This window comes from Lolium perenne, chromosome 1 (genome assembly GCF_019359855.2).
Source record: "Lolium perenne isolate Kyuss_39 chromosome 1, Kyuss_2.0, whole genome shotgun sequence".
Classification (NCBI taxonomy): Eukaryota; Viridiplantae; Streptophyta; class Magnoliopsida; order Poales; family Poaceae; genus Lolium; species Lolium perenne.
The window spans coordinates 4484550-4499801 of NC_067244.2; the positions used below are offsets into that span (position 1 = coordinate 4484550).

The 15252-nt window shown below is 43.0% G+C and overlaps 1 long non-coding RNA gene and 1 pseudogene across 1 annotated transcript; both read left to right on the forward strand.

Moving 5' to 3' along the window:
• Positions 1 to 4657: 4657 nt before the first annotated feature.
• LOC127341544 (pathogenesis-related protein 1-like) lies at positions 4658 to 5497 on the forward strand (annotated as a pseudogene).
• Positions 5498 to 8751: 3254 nt separating this feature from the next.
• LOC127341559 (uncharacterized) lies at positions 8752 to 9563 on the forward strand. Its single transcript, XR_007875637.1, has 2 exons — positions 8752 to 8851; positions 9363 to 9563. It is a non-coding gene; the product is annotated as an uncharacterized lncRNA (long non-coding RNA).
• The last annotated feature ends 5689 nt before the right edge of the window (positions 9564 to 15252 follow it).

Here is a 15252-nt window from a genome sequence, read left to right on the forward strand (position 1 = left end):
AAAAAGTGCTCGCTCTTGAATTAGTGCACTGAACTACCATGACATACGATGAATCGGCAGAGTAATCTGCTAGGTAAGCTAATTTGTGTCAACCTACCAATAAATACACTATTTTCCTACCATTTGCACAAATGCACGAAATATGTTAGATTTTTTAACTACGTCGGCCGGTTATATTTTCCCAACGATGAGGTCTCCAGTTAGTGATCGGATTTTTCAACTACGTCAAGATAATATTTTTTCCTAGTTGAATCAAGTATAATAAGTCTAAGCATAGCTACCTAGAAGGTAACAGGACCTGGCTAAGCAAGCAACTAGGAAGCACACACACATATTCATATGTACATGCATGTATGCAGCGATGGAGCATGCTTATTTTTCTTTGGTTCCTTCCGGGCCCGTCCATGATACAAGGGAAGACTCGTCAGAATGAAACGTATTTTTCAAATTGAGTAATTTGAGAAAATCCAATCGTTTCTTTTTATTTTCTTCTAAGGATCCAGTGATCGATGAGTGTGTGCGGAACTGCGATAGGAAGTCTGAGCGTTCACGAATCACAGAATAGGCTGTTTTCATAGAAAAGAACAAATACTATCAATTACTTAGCAAGGTGGGATCGACTAATCACACGCTCTGTTGTGCTTCCCTTGGCGGTGGAAAACGAGAAAAGGCAGCTATCTGTGTCCAAGATTTTTTTTCCTCACGTGGTAGGTACCAACGGGATTTATCCTCAGCTGGGCAGGCCAATGCCTCGTCATGAAATTTTGATGATGCCATTTGAGCCATTCTTATACAAGTAGCAAATAGTTGAATGCTCAACACATGGAACCGCTGAATAAGTGTACTAAACTATCATTACACATGATGTAATTGTATACTAATCTGCTGCCCGACATGCTGTTTCTCATCCTGCTAATAAAAGCATATATTTCTTTTCGCCATTTGCTCAATTCCACGACACATGTTGGATTTTTGTAACTACGTCTCGGGTTACTTTTTCCTAACAATGAGGTCCAAATTTACTTATTGGGTTGAATTTCTAGACTAGCAGATTTTTCCCAGTACGTTGAGATATTCCTTTGTCTAATTGACTCAAGTAGAACGACTCCAAGCTTGAGAAATTTGGAAGATGCCTCGTGATGACATTTTGATAATGCCGCTTAAATTTTATTTTGCTTTTTTCCTGCGCCGACAGTTTAACTTACTTGGCACAAGGCAACTTTAAGGGAAGCCTACTTGGCGTTTTGGCACACGCGTGCATATGCACCCATTATAGAAAATAATAAAAAAACAATTTAAAAAATGTTTAAAAAATCTGATATAAATTTTTTGGTATACATCGTGACATCCTATGTTCGTTCACAAGTTTTCGTGGAAAAAAACATTTTGTGTGTTGTGTACAAAAAAGAGAAAAAAATTATCCTGTACGTAGTCGTGTTACAGCGTCAAAATTTGTCTTTTTACAGGAGCCACAGAAATTTTTTTTTTTTTGAAAACTTGTGTACCAAAATAAAATGTCTAGATTTACATGTAAAAATTTAGTTTAGAATTTTTTAACACTTAGAAATGTGGATTCACATAATAGAAGCATATGCTACTATGAGCCAATGCAAAGTGCATTTCCCAAGTCATGTATAGTGTAAAGTGGAACTTCTAACTTGTCTTTTTCTTCTTACACTTGTTTACACGGTAATTGCATTTTGATGATGCCTCCTGATGACATTTTGATGATGCCTCACGTGAGACATTGTGGTACAAGTTGCAACTCTCTGAATGCTCACCGTTGAATTAATGCACTAATTAAACTACCGTGACACACGGTAAATCGGCAGATAATCTCCTGGGTAAGCTAATTCATCTCAACTTGCCAATAAATAGATTTTTTTTTTCACAGTTTGCACAACTCCACGGCACATATTGGATTTAGTAGGACCTGGCTAAGCAAGTCATGGAGGCAGCACACACACGTATTCATATGTACATACAGCGTTGAAGCATCCTTATTTTTGTTTGGTACTAGCCAGTAAACAGAAGAGAAGACTCATAAAAAACGAACGTCTTTTTCAAATCGAGGGATTTGAGAAAAGGCGATCGTCCTTTTCATTTTCTTCTAGCAATCCAGTGATGGAGGAGTGCGTGATGATCTGCAATCTATTGGAGCCCAGCAACTCATCAAAACATTTGTTTGTGCAAACAAAAAAAGGCGCAGATGTTCTTGTTGAGGGATTTGAGGAAAGGCAGTAGGCTGTTTTTACAGGCAAAGTCAAATCCTATCAATTAATTAGCAAGGGTGAGATTAACGACACGGTCTATTATGCTTCCCTTGGAACCAGCAGGGTTTGCTTCCTGCGCAGGCGGATCATCCAACCCTGCTTAGATTTTCTTTTGCCTTTACAATGCATCGAACGACAGTTGACCGCAATTGGCACGGGGCTAAGTTTAAGGCAAGGCTAGTCTTTTCCTTCTTACACTTGTTTATGGTCAGCTGGGCAGGCTAGCCTTGGTCAATAAAATTTTGATGATGCCATTTGAGCAATTCTTGTGGAAGTAGCAAATAGTTGAATTCTTGTACTAAATTATCATTACATATGATGAATTGGCAGACTAGTCATATGCGACTACAGCCCGCCGGGCAACGTGGTGGGGCAGACTCCATATTAGACTACGCATGCATGTACCCTAGCAGCGTGGTGCATAAATAAATAACTATACAAGTTTTACTATGATTGGCGAATTTATGAACCATTGATCCAAGGAAATCGGACGGTAGAAGAATAGAAAGTACTGGAAAGTACTTGAAAGAAAGTACTCGAAAGTACTGAAAAGTACTAATTTATTTTATTTATCAAAAGGTTAGACATGTCATTCTAAGTCAAATGTCCCCACCAGTCTTTCTCTCTCCAGTCGGTTTTGTACATCGTGTAAACTCTCTCCCCCCACCGGCACCGACGCGGCCAAATCCGTCGCCACCACACTTCATCATGCTGTCGCCACCAAGATTGGCCATTCGGCGCATCTGTGCCACCTCTACGCACCGGTCCTCCCAGCGCGAGTAATCGTCCTGAGCCGCTCGCCATCGTCGCCTTCATCTCCATCTTCCCCGCCTCCGGCTGATCATCGCCGTGGACCATGGCGTCACCTCCCCGTCTCCGCCGGCCTCTCCAATGACCATGGTGTCACCTCCCCGTCTCCGCTTGATCTGCATGATTTTGGATGTAAAATAATTGCCATTGTTAGTGGAGGGATTGGGCTAGTAGTAGCTTTGCTTTTCACCTGGGCACGGTTGGAGTAGTAGTCTTTTCCTTCTTTCTAGTGGGCGATTCATACCGATCAGAGAGTTGGAAGTAGCTTCTGGCTTAGGATTGAGGATTCATCTGGGGGGCATTATGCCATGGGTAATGGACATTTTTGTCAAAAGAATTACCTTGGAACAAGATAAGTTTAAGGGAAGCCAAGTCATGTGTAGTGTAAAGTACAACTTTTAGCTTGTCTCTTTCTTCTTACACACGGTAATGATATTTTCATGATGCCTCGTGATGGCATTTTGATGATGCCACCTGATACATTGTTGTACAAGTTGTAACCAGTTGAACGCTTACAGTTGAATTAGTGGACTAATTAAACTACAGTGACACACGGTAAACCAGCAGAGTAATCTGCTTGGTAAGCTAATTCGTCTCCACTTGCTAGTAAATACATTTTTTCGCAGTTTGCACAACTCCACGGCACATATTGGATTTAGTAGGACACACACGTATTGATATGTACATCCAGCGTATTCATATGTACATGCAGCGTTGAAGCATCCTTTTTTTTGTTTGGTACTAGCCAGTAAGCTGAAGAGAAGACTCGTCTTTTAAAATTGAGGGATTTGAGAAAAGGCGATCGTCTTTTTCATTTTCTTCTAGCGATCCAGTGATCGACGAGTGTGTGATGATCTGCGATCTATTGGTGCCCATCAACTCATCAAAATGAAGGTATCACTAATGATTTGTTTGTGCAAACAAAACAAGCCGCAAATGTTATTGTTGAGGGATTTGAGGAAAGGCAATAGGAATTCTGCGCAGGTAGGGACCAGCGGGCCGGGTTTGGTTGCTGCGAAGGCGGATCATCCAACCCTCTTAGATTTTCTTTTGACTTTTCCCCGCACCGACGGAGAGTTGACCACAATTGGCACGGGGCGAAGTTTAAGGCAAGCCTAGTCTTTTTCTGCTTACACTTGTTTATGGTCAGATGGGCAGGCCAGCCTCGTCATGAAATATTGATGATGCCATTTGAGAAATTCTTGTGGAAGTAGCAAGTATTGAATGCTTTTAAAATTATCATTACATATGATAAATCGGCAAATTAAGCTGCTTTCCCCAAAGCTAATTCTCATCTTGCCAATAAAAGCATAGAGTATATTTCTTTTCACGGTGTGCACAATTCCACGGTGCATGTTGGATTTTTGTAACTATGTCTCTGGTTACTTCTTCCTTACGATGAGGTTCCTAATTACTTATTGGGTTGAAGTTTTGGACTATTGGATTTTGCCTAGTATGTTGAGATATTCTTTTTTCTATTTGACTCAAGTATAATGACTCGAAGTTTAGCTTCTTATAGAAGCTACCCGTCAAGCTAGCTTGTGCACTAGTATAAATACACAACTCACCTGGCAACCTATCTCATCACCTCACACAGACATACACATACTTATTTCCTTAAGTTTGTAGCAAGGCATGGCGCAGATGCAGTACTCACCAAAGCAGCTAGCTGCAGTGCTGCTCTTAGCTCTCGCGTCCGCCATGATCGTCACCGCCCAGGACACGGTGCAGGAAATCCTGGACGCCCACAACACGGTGCGCGCCAACGTCGGCGTGCCACCGCTGACGTGGGATGACACGGTGGCGACGTACGCGGATGCGTTCGCGCAGAAACGCAGCGCCGATCGCCTTTCCTATATTCTCTCCACTGGGCCACCCATACGGAGAGAACGTCTTCGTGGGCACCGGTTCCGAATGGAATATGTTGGATGCCGTGAATTTGTGGGTGTCGCAGAAGCAGTACTACGACCACGCCACAAACACCTGCTCCGCGCCTTCCGGGCAGTCGTGTGATGCATACAAGCAGGTGGTGTGGAGGGACACAAAGGCCATAGGCTGCCAAGGTGTCGTCTGTGATGGCAACGCTGGCGTGTATATCATATGTGACTACAGCCCGCCGGGTAATGTGGTGGGGCAGACTCCATATTAGGCTACATACATAGCATGCATGTGATACACATGCATGTACGCTAGCGGTGTGCCGCACAAATAAATAACTAAGGGACACTCCTGCTGATCGACTGACCGTGAATTCACTAAATTCTCGGTCAACTGGTGACGTGTTCAGCGGGTTGAATCCCTCGTCCCTTTCACTCTTCTATGGTTTTGGGATTTGATTGTTTTTTGTATTTTCCCTATAACTTGTGGCTTGGTTTGTACTTGTTTGTATTTCAACTTGCTATTGTGATTGCATCTGAGACTGGACACGGATGGATTTCTAACTTAGTTGGCATGGAGGAAACCCAGCAAAAAGGTAGATCGATATAACAGCTGAAAGAGTACATTACTAACTTGTCTTATGAACAAAACAAAAAATAACTAAAATCAAATATTAAACCAAATGCATCTTCTTCCCCAAGTACAATATGGGCTCTTCCCCTCTCTCTTCTTCCGCCGACTCTACCTGATCTTCGAGCTCAGGGTGATAACATTTATGCCTGGTGATGACAACATCCCACTTGAGCTATTGTTATATAATTAGCAAACTTTTGAAAAAAAAAATACATTTTTTTACAGTGTGCACAATCAAACCTACGCACGTATCCATATGTTTGCACCCTTGTTTTTCTTTGGTCCCTGCCGAGCCCATCCATGATACTAGGGAAGACTCATCAGAACAAATCGTCTTTTTAAATTTGAGAAAAGACGATCGTCTCAACCTGTCAATAAATACACTATTTTTCCTACCATTTCAACCATTCCACAAAAAATATTGGATTTTTTAACTACATCTCCTGTTATATTTTCACAAAGATGAGGTCTCCAGTTTCTGCTAGGGTGGAACTTTTCAACTCTTGGAATTTGCTTAGTAGGTATGTCTAGATAATATTTTTTTTCAAGTTGAATCAAGTATAATAGCTCCAAGCCTAGTCATTTGAGCCATTATTGTACAACAAGCAAACAGTTGAAAAAAGTGCTCGCTCTTGAATCGGTGCACTGAACTACCATGACATACGGTGAATCGGCAGAGTAATCTGCTAGGTAAGCTAATTTGTTTCAACCTACCAATAAATACACGGTTTTTCCTACCATTTGCACAACTCCACCAAATATGTTAAAAAAATTAACTACGTCTCCGGTTACATTTTCCCAACGATGAGGTCTCCAAGTGATCGGATTTTTTAACTACGTCCAGATAATATTTGTTTCCAAGTTGAATCAAGTATAATAAGTCTAAGCATAGCTACCTAGAAGATAACAGGACCTGGCTAAGCAAGCAACGCAGGAAGCTTTTATTTTATATTGCTTTTTTCCTGCGCCGAACAGTTTAACTTAATTGGCAGAAGACAAGTTTAAGGGAAGTCAAGTCATCTGTAGTGTAAAGTGCAACTTTTAGCTTTTCGTTTTCTTCTTACACACGGTAATGATATGACATTTTCATGATGCACTACTAGAAAAAGGCTTATAGCCGCACTCCTTACCGCCGGCGAGTACGATTCCAAGATGCCGGCGGTAAGGCCTTCCAGGGTCGCCTCACGTTACCGCCGGCGAGTTGGTTTCAGGTCGCCGGGGATAGGGCACTTACCGCCGGCGAATCGGAATTGGAACAGCCAGGGGTAAGGTGGGCTAAGAGCAACTGGATGGACCTCCTCTTACCGCCGGCCAGTTTGTCTCGAAGATGCCGGGGGTAAATTAACTACCGCCGGCGAAACCGGTTTGCACCTACCAGGGATAAAGTGGGCTGCTGTGTGCCATTTGGGCTGAAATTACCGCCGGCGTCCTGGGCCCATTTTCGCCGGGGGTATTTCACCGTTTTGGCATCCGCACCGAACACAAGTACACAACCCCACACACGCTCGTCTCCTCGCGATCCCCTTTCTCTCACATGCGCTTCCTCCCTCTCTCCCTGTGCGGCGCGGCGGCCTTCTCCCTGTGCAGTTCGCTCTCCCTTTCCTTTTTCCCTCAACCCCTGCGCCCTCCACCTCCATTCCTCATCTGCTCGCCCCGCTCCTCCTCCGCACCCTCCAGCCGCCGCCGCCGACACAGCCGCGCCGTATACACAGCCCTGCGAACCCCCGCGCCGATCGAGCCAACACCGTCCGATTCCCCGCTGTAACGCCGCCGCCACCGCGTCGCGGGGTTCAGTGGCCATCAGGACTCTCCAGATTCGCATCTGACAGCACGAGAGACCGCCCCGGCGCCGCCCCCTCCGCGAATTCCCTCGAAATCTCGACTCGCGATTCGGGGCCCGGATGCTCGCCTAGGCTGGCGCCGCTAGGGTTTTGACCGTCCGGTGCGATGGACCACCCCGCGGCGGCCGAGCCCCGGGGATCTGCCGATCGGACGCCTCTATAAGACTCCCCCGCCGCGGCCCCACCGACAGTGGCGGCGGATGACGACGAGGTGATGGAAGAGATCGCGGAGGCCGATTCGTGTTGTCGATCCTCGGTGAGCCTCTTTGCTCGATCGGATTCGTGCACGGCGACAAGATCCATCCCACTTCGAGCGCTTCTGGCCTACGCCGCGCGGATCCCGGCGCCTGATGCAGCAAGGCTCATCTGTGCACAGGGTACGCTCGGAGACGCAGGAGGCTCTGCGACAGCGTGCTGGCGCGGAGGGTGCGGGCCAGCGCCGAGATGAAGGGCACCTCGTCCATCCCCGCGGCGGTCGCCATCATACCTTCGCCGGCGCGTCAAGGTAAACCATCCCTTGTATAGTATCTCCCTGTTGCTGTGGGGAATGAAAATAGAATTCCAACTGTAAGTATGTTATATCGGCGCACGAGCATCCGTTCGAAGTGCCCCATGCTTAGTGTACAGTACTTTCTCACCCAGTATGCGCGCTGATCTTGCTGGTATACGACTTCCTATGAACGAGTGAATTACATTAGTGCCTCTTTCCGTTCTAGCATGATGTATCCCCGTGAACAATATACTATGTTGTATTGATCATGGTTAGCAATGGAAGTTGAGAGTTGGTGGGAAATTAACTGATATAAGCGCACACTTCTCAGTTCTGATGCCTCTGCATGGATGCCAGAACTCTCTGCTAGTGTAGAACGTGCATTTGTTTTCGGTGATAGAACGGTACATCACTGTGATGTTTATTTGTTGATTTTTTCACATGATATGCGTAGGGAAATGCCTTCCCATACCGTCACTGAAGATTGAACAGCCATTTAGTATACCCATTTCTAGTTGGAGCTGCTGCTTGCTATCTTATTGGTTTACTTTCAAAAATACTCCAAAAGACATTTACCTGCCCTTACTCCTTAGTATGCGTGGGAATTATATCTTTTAGTGCTCCTACATTCCGTGACTACCAACAAACTGTCCAGTTATACTGAAACTACCATGTTTACTTGGCTTCTCGTCTGCCCGATCGTCATTTAACTTCTCAAATTGCTTACCATTCCGTCTCTTTTCCACGTTAAGCATAACCAATCAATTTATGTGCGCACATACAAACTGATTCCAGCTCACTTGGTTCCTCATCTGCCTCATTTACATTCTGTGCAAGGAGATCAAGGCGAGGGCTAGATGATGGATTTTGCAGCCTGCAGTTGTATCCATCACTTTGTATGTGTATGTACAAACCTGTGAAGAAAGGTGAATCCTTTCTCTCTAATATAACATTGTATGTGTGTTCTTCATATATTATATACATGGTTTTGTGTTAATTTTGTCCTGAAGATTGCACAAAGTATGATATCCATTCATAGTCTATACTGGAAACTAGACTGAAATGCTATATTATATAACATGTTCATTACGGCAAAACATGTGGTATTGTGCAAAAACAATCCATGTACTTCATTATATCTAGCTTGATGTACTTGTGAAAGTAAATCTGTAGACTCAAAGCTTTCTTAATTATTGATTCAGTTCAGCATGTCCTGGTTCTTATTCTCTTGCAAATTTGATCCTTCACATGAACATCATTAACCAGTACTGTCCTAGTCTTGCATGATATATTCACAAGATATAATTGTTACAATGATACTATACTACTCTATATTTCAAAGAGAAACTATACTACTCTAATCAGTAATATATTTCTACAGCAATAACTTCTCAAGTCATATGTACTTACTACTGCAATAAATCTTGTCTTCTGCAGTCATGGTCATAGGATCTCCAAGTGCAGACGACATCATTAACCAGTCTTCATTTTCTGTGATAGATTTTGTGTTATTTTGATTTTCATTATGTAGCCACTTGCGTGTGATTATACGGTGCTTGTAAAATCAAATATACACTGCTCCTAGACATGTTTTGGAATCAGAACAATGTGAGAAGTTCTGGAGTATCACGTGGGAAATGTATGGGATGGAGCCCATGTGATTTTTTTTTTAAATCCTAAAAGTATTACCGCTGGCGAACTGGGCCTATGTGCCAGGGGTAAGATGAGATACCCCTGGCGCATTGGTAAAACGCCGTTGGTAAACTGGATTACCCCTGGCGGATTGGAAAGCGCCGGTGGTAAATATTACCCCCGGCGGTTTGGGATAATGCGCCGGCGGTATTCTGGGTTACCCCCGGCGGTTTGCAATGTGCCGGCGGTAAGGCATTACCACCGGCGAGGTGATCGCCGGCGAATGCGAATGCGCCGGCGGTAAGCCTTTCCGGGTCGCCGGCGGTAAGCCTTTTTCTAGTAGTGATGCCTCGTGATGACATTTTGACGATGCCACCTGAGACATTGTTGTAGAAGTTGTAACCAATTGAATGCTCATAGTTGAATTAGCGCAGTAATTAAACTACCATGACACACGGCAAATCGGCAGAGTAATCTACTGGGTAAGCTAATTCGTCTCAACTTGCTAGTAAATACAGTTTTTCGCAGTTTGCACAACTCCACAGCACATATTGGATTTAGTAGGACCTGGCTAAGCAAGCCACGGAGGCAGCAGACACATCTGCTTGTTTTTTGTTTGGTACTAGCCAGTAAACTGAAGATAAGACTCATAAAAAATGAACGTCCTTTGCAAATTGAAGGATTTGAGAAAAGGCGGTCATCTTTTTCATTTTCTTCTAGCAATCGAGTGATCGACGAGTGCGTGATGATCTGCAATCTATTGGTGCCCATCAACTCATCAAAATGAACGTACAACTAACGATTTGTTTGTGCAAACAAAACAAGCCGTAAATGTTCTTGTTGAGGGATTTGATCAGGAAAGGCAATAGGAATTCTGGGCAGGTAGGGACCAGCGGGCCGGGTTTGGTTGCTGGGAAGGCGGATCATCCAACCCCGCTTAGATTTTCTTTTTTACTTTTCCCTGCACCGACGGACAGTTGACCGCAATTGGCACGAGGCAAAGTTTAAGGCAAGCCTAGTCTTTTTGTTCTTGAGAAAAGACGATCGTCTCAACCTGTCAATAAATACACTATTTTTCCTACCATTTCAACCATTCCACCAAAAATGTTGGATTTTTTAAACTATGTCTCCTGTTATATTTTCTCAAAGATGAGGTCTCCAGTTTCTGCTAGGGTGGAACTTATCAATTGTTGGAATTCGCCTAGTAGGTATGTCTAGATAATATTTTTTTCAAGCTGAATCAAGTATAATAACTCCAAGCCTAGTCATTTGAGCCATTATTGTACAACAAGCAAACAGTTGAAAAAAGTGCTCGCTCTTGAATTAGTGCACTGAACTACCATGACATACGATGAATCGGCAGAGTAATCTGCTAGGTAAGCTAATTTGTGTCAACCTACCAATAAATACACTATTTTCCTACCATTTGCACAAATGCACGAAATATGTTAGATTTTTTAACTACGTCTCCGGTTATATTTTCCCAACGATGAGGTCTCCAGTTAGTGATCGGATTTTTCAACTACGTCAAGATAATATTTTTTCCTAGTTGAATCAAATATAATAAGTCTAAGCATAGCTACCTAGAAGGTAACAGGACCTGGCTAAGCAAGCAACTAGGAAGCACACACACATATTCATATGTACATGCATGTATGCAGCGATGGAGCATGCTTATTTTTCTTTGGTTCCTTCCGGGCCCGTCCATGATACAAGGGAAGACTCGTCAGAATGAAACGTATTTTTCAAATTGAGTAATTTGAGAAAATCCAATCGTTTCTTTTTATTTTCTTCTAAGGATCCAGTGATCGATGAGTGTGTGCGGAACTGCGATAGGAAGTCTGAGCGTTCACGAATCACAGAATAGGCTGTTTTCATAGAAAAGAACAAATACTATCAATTACTTAGCAAGGTGGGATCGACTAATCACACGCTCTGTTGTGCTTCCCTTGGCGGTGGAAAACGAGAAAAGGCAGCTATCTGTGTCCAAGATTTTGTTTCCTCACGTGGTAGGTACCAACGGGATTTATCCTCAGCTGGGCAGGCCAATGCCTCGTCATGAAATTTTGATGATGCCATTTGAGCCATTCTTATACAAGTAGCAAATAGTTGAATGCTCAACACATGGAACCGCTGAATAAGTGTACTAAACTATCATTACACATGATGTAATTGTATACTAATCTGCTGCCCGACATGCTGTTTCTCATCCTGCTAATAAAAGCATATATTTCTTTTCGCCATTTGCTCAATTCCACGACACATGTTGGATTTTTGTAACTACGTCTCGGGTTACTTTTTCCTAACAATGAGGTCCCAAATTTACTTATTGGGTTGAATTTCTAGACTAGCAGATTTTTCCCAGTACGTTGAGATATTCCTTTGTCTATTTGACTCAAGTAGAACGACTCCAAGCTTGAGAAATTTGGAAGATGCCTCGTGATGACATTTTGATAATGCCGCTTAAATTTTATTTTGCTTTTTTCCTGCGCCGACAGTTTAACTTACTTGGCACAAGGCAACTTTAAGGGAAGCCTACTTGGCGTTTTGGCACACGCGTGCATATGCACCCATTATAGAAAATAATAAAAAAACAATTTAAAAAATGTTTAAAAAATCTGATATAAATTTTTTGGTATACATCGTGACATCCTATGTTCGTTCACAAGTTTTCGTGGAAAAAAACATTTTGTGTGTTGTGTACAAAAAAGAGAAAAAAATTATCCTGTACGTAGTCGTGTTACAGCATCAAAATTTGTCTTTTTACAGGAGCCACAGAAAAATGTTTTTTTTTTAAACTTGTGTACCAAAATAAAATGTCTAGATTTACATGTAAAAATTTAGTTTAGAATTTTTTAACACTTAGAAATGTGGATTCACAAACTTGTCTTTTTCTTCTTACACTTGTTTACACGGTAATTGCATTTTGATGATGCCTCCTGATGACATTTTGATGATGCCTCACGTGAGACATTGTGGTACAAGTTGCAACTCTCTGAATGCTCACCGTTGAATTAATGCACTAATTAAACTACCGTGACACACGGTAAATCAGCAGATAATCTCCTGGGTAAGCTAATTCATCTCAACTTGCCAATAAATAGATTTTTTTTTCACAGTTTGCACAACTCCACGGCACATATTCGATTTAGTAGGACCTGGCTAAGCAAGTCATGGAGGCAGCACACACACGTATTCATATGTACATACAGCGTTGAAGCATCCTTATTTTTGTTTGGTACTAGCCAGTAAACCGAAGAGAAGACTCATAAAAAACGAACGTCTTTTTTCAAATTGAGGGATTTGAGAAAAGGCGATCGTCCTTTTCATTTTCTTCTAGCAATCCAGTGATGGAGGAGTGCGTGATGATCTGCAATCTATTGGAGCCCAGCAACTCATCAAAACATTTGTTTGTGCAAACAAAAAAAGGCGCAGATGTTCTTGTTGAGGGATTTGAGGAAAGGCAGTAGGCTGTTTTTACGGGCAAAGTCAAATCCTATCAATTAATTAGCAAGGGTGAGATTAACGACACGGTCTATTATGCTTCCCTTGGAACCAGCAGGGTTTGCTTCCTGCGCAGGCGGATCATCCAACCCTGCTTAGATTTTCTTTTGCCTTTACAATGCATCGAACGACAGTTGACCGCAATTGGCACGGGGCTAAGTTTAAGGCAAGGCTAGTCTTTTCCTTCTTACACTTGTTTATGGTCAGCTGGGCAGGCTAGCCTTGGTCAATAAAATTTTGATGATGCCATTTGAGCAATTCTTGTGGAAGTAGCAAATAGTTGAATTCTTGTACTAAATTATCATTACATATGATGAATTGGCAGACTAGTCATATGCGACTACAGCCCGCCGGGCAACGTGGTGGGGCAGACTCCATATTAGACTACGCATGCATGTACCCTAGCAGCGTGGTGCATAAATAAATAACTATACAAGTTTTACTATGATTGGCGAATTTATGAACCATTGATCCAAGGAAATCGGACGGTAGAAGAATAGAAAGTACTGGAAAGTACTTGAAAGAAAGTACTCGAAAGTACTGAAAAGTACTAATTTATTTTATTTATCAAAAGGTTAGACATGTCATTCTAAGTCAAATGTCCCCACCAGTCTTTCTCTCTCCAGTCGGTTTTGTACATCGTGTAAACTCTCTCCCCCCACCGGCACCGACGCGGCCAAATCCGTCGCCACCACACTTCATCATGCTGTCGCCACCAAGATTGGCCATTCGGCGCATCTGTGCCACCTCTACGCACCGGTCCTCCCAGCGCGAGTAATCGTCCTGAGCCGCTCGCCATCGTCGCCTTCATCTCCATCTTCCCCGCCTCCGGCTGATCATCGCCGTGGACCATGGCGTCACCTCCCCGTCTCCGCCGGCCTCTCCAATGACCATGGTGTCACCTCCCCGTCTCCGCTTGATCTGCATGATTTTGGATGTAAAATAATTGCCATTGTTAGTGGAGGGATTGGGCTAGTAGTAGCTTTGCTTTTCACCTGGGCACGGTTGGAGTAGTAGTCTTTTCCTTCTTTCTAGTGGGCGATTCATACCGATCAGAGAGTTGGAAGTAGCTTCTGGCTTAGGATTGAGGATTCATCTGGGGGGCATTATGCCATGGGTAATGGACATTTTTGTCAAAAGAATTACCTTGGAACAAGATAAGTTTAAGGGAAGCCAAGTCATGTGTAGTGTAAAGTACAACTTTTAGCTTGTCTCTTTCTTCTTACACACGGTAATGATATTTTCATGATGCCTCGTGATGGCATTTTGATGATGCCACCTGATACATTGTTGTACAAGTTGTAACCAGTTGAACGCTTACAGTTGAATTAGTGGACTAATTAAACTACAGTGACACACGGTAAACCAGCAGAGTAATCTGCTTGGTAAGCTAATTCGTCTCCACTTGCTAATAAATACATTTTTTCGCAGTTTGCACAACTCCACGGCACATATTGGATTTAGTAGGACACACACGTATTGATATGTACATCCAGCGTATTCATATGTACATGCAGCGTTGAAGCATCCTTTTTTTTGTTTGGTACTAGCCAGTAAGCTGAAGAGAAGACTCGTCTTTTAAAATTGAGGGATTTGAGAAAAGGCGATCGTCTTTTTCATTTTCTTCTAGCGATCCAGTGATCGACGAGTGTGTGATGATCTGCGATCTATTGGTGCCCATCAACTCATCAAAATGAAGGTATCACTAATGATTTGTTTGTGCAAACAAAACAAGCCGCAAATGTTATTGTTGAGGGATTTGAGGAAAGGCAATAGGAATTCTGCGCAGGTAGGGACCAGCGGGCCGGGTTTGGTTGCTGCGAAGGCGGATCATCCAACCCCTCTTAGATTTTCTTTTGACTTTTCCCCGCACCGACGGAGAGTTGACCACAATTGGCACGGGGCGAAGTTTAAGGCAAGCCTAGTCTTTTTCTGCTTACACTTGTTTATGGTCAGATGGGCAGGCCAGCCTCGTCATGAAATATTGATGATGCCATTTGAGAAATTCTTGTGGAAGTAGCAAGTATTGAATGCTTTTAAAATTATCATTACATATGATAAATCGGCAAATTAAGCTGCTTTCCCCAAAGCTAATTCTCATCTTGCCAATAAAAGCATAGAGTATATTTCTTTTCACGGTGTGCACAATTCCACGGTGCATGTTGGATTTTTGTAACTATGTCTCTGGTTA